This window comes from Gigantopelta aegis, chromosome 12 (assembly GCF_016097555.1).
Source record: "Gigantopelta aegis isolate Gae_Host chromosome 12, Gae_host_genome, whole genome shotgun sequence".
In the NCBI taxonomy this organism is placed as follows: domain Eukaryota; kingdom Metazoa; phylum Mollusca; class Gastropoda; order Neomphalida; family Peltospiridae; genus Gigantopelta; species Gigantopelta aegis.
Genome location: NC_054710.1, coordinates 27,211,978 through 27,219,191, shown reverse-complemented (window position 1 = coordinate 27,219,191; position 7,214 = coordinate 27,211,978).

The following is a 7,214-nucleotide window of genomic DNA, read 5'->3' as shown; positions in this document are numbered from 1 at the left end:
CGCAAAGACAAAGGCCGTGGGTTTTTTTTTCCCTCCTGTGGGAAAAGTGCATATAAAAATCCCTTGCGCATTAGGAAAAATTGCGGGTTTCCTCTGATGCCGGTGATTAATTAATCGATGTGCTCTCCAGTGGGTCGTTAAAAACATAACGAACTTCTAATAGCTAGATGTAAACGTAAATAAATGATTATAAAGCGAGTTGAAGGAAAGAAATGTTTTATTTAACGACGCACTCAAACCATTTTATTTACGGTTATATGGCGTCAGATATATGGTTAAGGACCACACAGATTTTGAGAGGAAACCCGCTGTCGCCACTTCATGGGCTACTCTTTACGATTGGCAGCAAGGGATCTTGTATATGCACCATCCCATAGACAGGACAGCACATACCACGGCCTTGATGTACCATCGTGGTGCACTGGCTGGAGCGCGAACGAAAATAAAGCGAGTTGAAATGCGTATAAAATTTGCGCTTCTCAGCAAATTGCAAAAACAGAGAACTGTAATATTTTTATTACGTTCATAGCAATGGCTGTTTGTGAATGGGGTACGGGTGTTCTAAACGTTACATAATATTTGGGGGGTGTATGGTCTAGTGTTACGTAATATAGTATTTGAAAAGCCCTTAACGGTGTATACAACCAAACCAAATCCCATAGACGACAATAGTAACATATATATGTGGCTAAAACTCCTACCTGCAGCGTATCAATCGACATAAACGCCACGGATATAAATACTACCACTCCTCACCCTTAAAGTGAATCAGAAAAAATTGGGGGTCAAGCTGCTCATTTCTGAGATAACGGGTAGCGTCTATGACTACCCTAGTTCTGCTCAAAATTCGAGTACTTTTTTTTTACAGGTACCCCATACATGTTTCAAGCACAAGGCTACATGACACAGTGGTACTAGATGAAATAAAATTGCATTTGTTTTTACCCAGATGAAACTATTTCTTTTTACAACCAACACACTCACATTTATCACCAATCACAGGACTTGTGGTGTTCACTTCTCTATCAAAAGTTCGGTGCACCTCCAACTTTGACCCAGCCGGAAGTTATTTGCTTTAATACTACCTTAAGGTCAATCTACAAATTACCCTAAAGGCGACGCCACACAATACGAGTGCTTAGTACAAGATCTAGATTAGCCACGAGAACAACAGGGGCATGTTCAGCCAGATCGAGCCTCGGTGGCGCAGTGGTTACGCCATCGGACTACAGGCTGGTAGGTACAGGGTTCGCAGCCCGGTACTGGCTCCAACCCAGAGCGAGTTTTTAAGGGCTCAATGGGTAGGTGTAAGGCCACTACACCCTCTTCTCTCTCTCACTAACCACTAACCAACGAACCCACTGTCCTGGACAGACAGCCCAGATAGCTGAGGTGTGTGCCCAGGACAGCGTGCTTGAACCATAATTAGACATAATCAAGAAAATAAGTTAAAATGGAATGAAAATCAGATCGAGCAGAAAAAAAAGTCCGCTAGACTGGTTTATGCGCATCGCGGTAAACCAAATAGCCACGTCGGGAACCAATCAACTATTTCGCGAACGTTAGCGAAACGTTAGCGAAACGTTAGCTGACTCAACCAATCTAATTAAAATTAGCTCCACTATTACATGTGGATCTAAAGACAGCCAGTTGGAGTTCATGTCCACCAATCCAATCCAATATATATTTACATGCTCCTATACCACTAGGGTTTCAAGCATGTCTGTCACGGGCCCCTCCTCTGGATAGCCAGCAGGAGTGGTCCGGGACAGAAATATAGGGGCAATTTTGAACTTTACTCCAAAAAATATTTTAGGGGACATTAACAATTTGTTTGTGCCTTTTTCTAACATAGAAAACCTATTCCTAACAATTTAGCCACATTTTTTACCGGGCAGTCCAAACTTAAACACCTCTAATCTATATCTTATTATTTAGCCCTAAGGGAATTAGGGGTATGGTTCATCCATAGCTTAACCGCCACACGGAAAAGTGTATCATTTGAAGAGGCGGCGCCACGCCGGTATTGGTAATCCAAGTGTGGCAGGCAGGAGGGGGCGAGGCCCAGGGGAGGGGGGGCCGGAGCCCCCCGGACAAACCCTAACTCTCCTACAGCCAAACCGCCTACGCCTACGCCTACCTCCTACCCTCCGGTGGTCTCCCGCCCCCCCTCCCCCCCCACCCCCCACCCCCCCCCACCGTCCCCAACCACGATGCCCTCCACCAGCACGGCCCTCATAAAGTTAGTTTAAATTTGTTTATTCTATCTATGTACTCTTATCTTTAGTTTTATTAAATATCCATTAGTAAAGTGAATGTCACTTTCAGAGTGACAGAATCATGTCCGGACGACGGAAATGGAGTCTTCGTCTGTCCCTTCGCCGGAGCGGAAACGCATCCCTGGTGATCTCTCAGTTCCGGGCGCCTCTCTGCAATCCTAGAGAATCTAAAAGTTATGTCATCCACAGACGCCATCACCCTTTAATCTATAAAAACCGAAAAGCGGTCCAGGGCAATAATACCAAGGATCGCCAGACGGCATGGGTACTGTAAAGTCCCATTAAATTAGAGAGGGAGCACATCTGTCTCCCTCTCATACTTTATTCAATAATCATTAAAAATATATAATAAAATAATATATCAAAATATTAAAATACAGAGCACGCTTGTAAACATTTATACAAATAAATTAAAATCCAAAAGAAAAACCAACAATACCAATACTTTTAAAAATTTCATATAATTATAATGTAGCCGGTGAACAATATAGAGATGTCCAACTGCCAGGTTAGACACCTCGCCACTACACCCAAGCTGACCTACCATACTCCCATTCACACCCCACATTCTTACTTAAAATCAAAAGGAAGGAAGAAAAAGTCCACCTACCTTCATAGCTAAAAATTATACTTATCATTAAAATTAGTTTAAAATTAATATAGTTCATATTATATAATTAAAAGCCGGTAGTTTATACAATTTACTATTATTATATTAAATAACTATGTCCACAAGCACGCCAGGCACGATGGGACGAAGAGCTATAATGTGTTTATTTATTCAAATTATTTATAGAAAATATTAAAATATCCCAAAAATTTAATAAATATTCAAAAAAAAACAAAGAGGGGAAGGGGGGGGGGGGGGAGAGAATTGGAACAATCGGCCCCAAAACAGCCATCTGAGACCAATCTATTTTAAAAACATATCTACTATATTATTTATATTGAAACATTAGTTCCAAGCACGAAGGCCATCAGGAGCCTATCAATTTCCTTCTTGTGCTCAACCGGGGGGTTTAATAAATTTCGACCGTTGAACACTAAATTACATTTTTTAAAAAAACTTTCTAAATTCTTACGTTTTGGACTATGTCTGGTGCATTCAAGCAGAAAGTGTTTTACGTCCTCTACTTTATTACACACCAGACAATTAGGGGTGGGAGATTTTTTTATTTTGAATTTATTACCATTAAGGCCATAACATACTCCCATTCTAAGTCTCGAAATTATTTTGGTGGCCTTAATGTTGAAGGATATTGGACCGGGTCCCGCTGCCTTCGGCTTAATATATGCATGCCACACCCTGGTATGGTGGTCCCATTCGGCCTGCCATAGTTTACCAAGGTGCGGCTCTAATACAGAATTAAATTCTTTAAAGTTATATTTGATTTCGATCCCTACTTTTTTATCACGCAGGCTATTTCTGGCGTTCGTGTCAGCAAGTTCGTTACCTGGTATGCCGACATGTGCCGGCACCCATTCAAGTCTAACCCCAGTTCCACTGGTGATAATACTATTATAACATTTAAAAATTTTGTTTACTAGTTCGGGTCTAACACCCCCACATCCAAGGATAGCCTGAAGTGAACTCAGACTATCGGTGAAAAGCACATATCTACCAGGGCCATTTCTTTTTAAATTATCGTTTTGAATCCACATTAACCCATATAATATGGCTATAAGTTCAGATGTGTATACCGAAATGTTATCAGTAAGCCTGGCCCTAATGGCTATCGGTTTAATATCCTTATTTATTTTAACAACAAAAGCCATACCTGTTTTACCAGTGGCGGGGTCCTTCGATCCATCTGTGTACACTTGTACACAGTCTGGATAGAATTTTTCCACCACTGCTTGAAATATAATTTTTTTAATATATGGGTTGTCATACTTATTTATTTCGTCTCTAATGTGGAAATTTACCACTGGGCGTTCGAACTGCCACGGGTAGTCCAGTCTACCACTAGCGTCCCCAATGGCCAGTCCAGAAACTCCAAAATCAGTGGCATATTTATTAAGATAAGATATGATGGATATATCCCTATCACCGACAGTCTTAACCTTCTGAGGAGCCAAACTATTTATAGGAGAATCAGGCACCTGGTTCCTTATTTTGCTTATATATCTGAAACCCTGCCTAATTCTCCTCAAGGTTAAGGGAAGTACTCCCAATTCCACCATTATACTATCATATGGAGTACAGATAGCTCCCCCAATAATTATCTTGAGGGCCCTACCATATACTCCATCAAGTTTTTTTAAGTGGGTCTGAGTTGCGCACCCCAAAGGCCATTGCGCCATATTGGAGTCGGACACTATGAAGGCCTCGAAGACCATCAGCAGAGTTTTCCTATCAGCCCCCCATGACGTACCGGACAGTATCCTCAAAAGATTTAAATAGAGGACACAGTTACCGGTAATACCAGCAATGTGCTCGCCAAAACTAAGGGCATGGTCGAAGATTACACCCAGAAACTTGACAGACTGTACTTGTTTAATAATAATGTTTTTGAATTTTAATTCTAACTTATATCTTCTTTTTAGTTCTCTGGATTTCTGAAATACTATACAGTTAGTTTTAGCTTTGGAGATAGTAACCCCCCAGGCTGCTGACCATCTAAGTAGATTATCTAAGTCATTCTGGAGGTCTGTTTTGATATCATCATAGGTTTTCCCTATCCTCCAGAATGCTGTATCGTCAGCAAAAAGTCCGACACTTAAAGATGTTTTAGTGCTTTTATTGGAAGTGATAAGTGCTATATCTAGATCATTAATAAAGATACCAAACAATGTGGGCGCTATCACTGAGCCTTGTGGGATACCATTCTCCAAATTTAAAATGGGGGAAAAACTACCATTAACATTAACGGCAAATGTTCTATCTTCCAAAATTTTTACTATAAATGAGAACATTGCCCCTTTTATCCCCATTTGATAAATTTTGAACAACAACCCGCGTCTCCAGACCATGTCGTATGCCTTTTCAATATCCACAAAAACTCCCGCCACCCTGCGGCCATTCCGAAAAAGCATCTTTGACCTCGGTTTGAAGCCTAACAAGGTGGTCGGTAGTTGAGTGGTGTCTCCTAAAACCACTCTGGAAAACCGACAATAATTTGTTGGTCTCCAGAAAGTGGATAAGGCGTTGGTTTACCATACTTTCCATGGTCTTACAGACGCTGGATGTTAAGGATATTGGCCTATAATTAGACGGATCGAGGGGGTCCTTACCCTGTTTTGGAAGTCCAAAGACCTCTGCATGTTTCCAACTGAGAGGAAGGGTCCCCTCGAGCCATATTAAATTATATAATTCTAAGAACAGTCCGAGGGTCTTGGTAGGCATATGTTTAAAAAATAAATAACTAAATCTATCTGGCCCTGGAGCTGAGCCCTTACGGTTACCAAAAGCCTCTTTCAGTTCCCAGATTTTAAAGGGTGCATTGTACGGTCTGGCAGAATCCGGACTATTGTCTTCCAGGGGGATCGGGCTATCTCTTTCATTTTAATTTTTCTGGTTTGAAAAAATAATGAATAATTAGTTGTCGCTGAATTTTGCCTAAAAGTTGCTCCTAAAACATTAGCTTTTGATGATCATTAATATAAACTTTACTATTTTTAAGTATACTATTATTTTTGGTAGATCTCCCCTGGATCCTTTTAATCCTCGACCATACTTCTTTAACTTCTGAGTCCTTATTTAGCGAACTACAGAACTGGTGCCATGAGGCGTTTTTTAATTTATTAATATTTAACTTTAATTTATATTTACTATCTTTAAATTTCTGTATATTTTCTAAATTTATAAATTTCTTTAGTTTCCTTCTGCATTTATTTCTCTCGGCTTTTTGATTGGATAGTTCCTCATTCCACCACGGGACGGAAGAGCGACTACCCTTATTGCTAAATACTGGAATTATTTTATCTGCTATTTCTATAATTGCTTTAATCAAATTATTATTGAATATATTAATATTTTTATCTCTAATCCGCTCATGGTCCAAGAGACCACACATGTGATCAAACTCCACCCAATTAGCTTTTTCTAAATTCCATTTACGTTTATAATTCTTATTTTCATTATTCCAGCTGTCTAAAATATTAAATTTAATTTTTATGGGTAGGTGATCGCTACCCAAGTCATCAAGAGTCTCCCACTCACATTTGGCTGCTAAATTTTTTGAGACGAAAGATAGATCCAGACATGACCATGTATGGTGAGTGTCAGAAAAATAGGTAAAACTACCATCGTTTAAACAAGCCATATTTAAAACATCCATATATTGTTCTATTATATTACCTTGTAAATTATTTGTATCAGACCCCCATAAAATATTTTTACAATTAAAATCCCCCACAACTATTAAATTTTTATTGTTACCCCCAATTGGTTTCAAAAAATCATCTATACTTAGTTTTTTACCTGATAGCCTAGTATGAACATAATAATTAAAAATATTAATATTATTATTTTTAATATGCAGTGACACCCCCAATACCTCGATCTCTGGTTTCGTCTCAATTACAGTAAGCTGGGAGTGGGAAATTCCATTTCTGACAAAGGTAGCTATCCCTCCTGTAGATTTATTGCCACTATTAAAAAAGAGACCTGTGTATCCTAAAATTTTGTATTCTGTAAATAATTTTTTTTTTTTTTTTTGTAAAGAATTATTAGGTAATAAGGTCTCTTGAATGGCAATAATATCAATAAACTTATTATGCTCAATATAATTTTTAAGTTCTGGGCCATTGGTGCGCAGACCTCGGGCGTTCCATTGTAATATATTTAACCCATTATAATTAATAGGTTTATTATTATTATCATTATTATTATTAATATTAGTTATATTAATGCCTTTTGGGCCTGTCTGCATGATGAGACACGGAGCAATTCTAATTTCCCGGGGACCAACTTTGTCTAACAGTTTAGTCCAC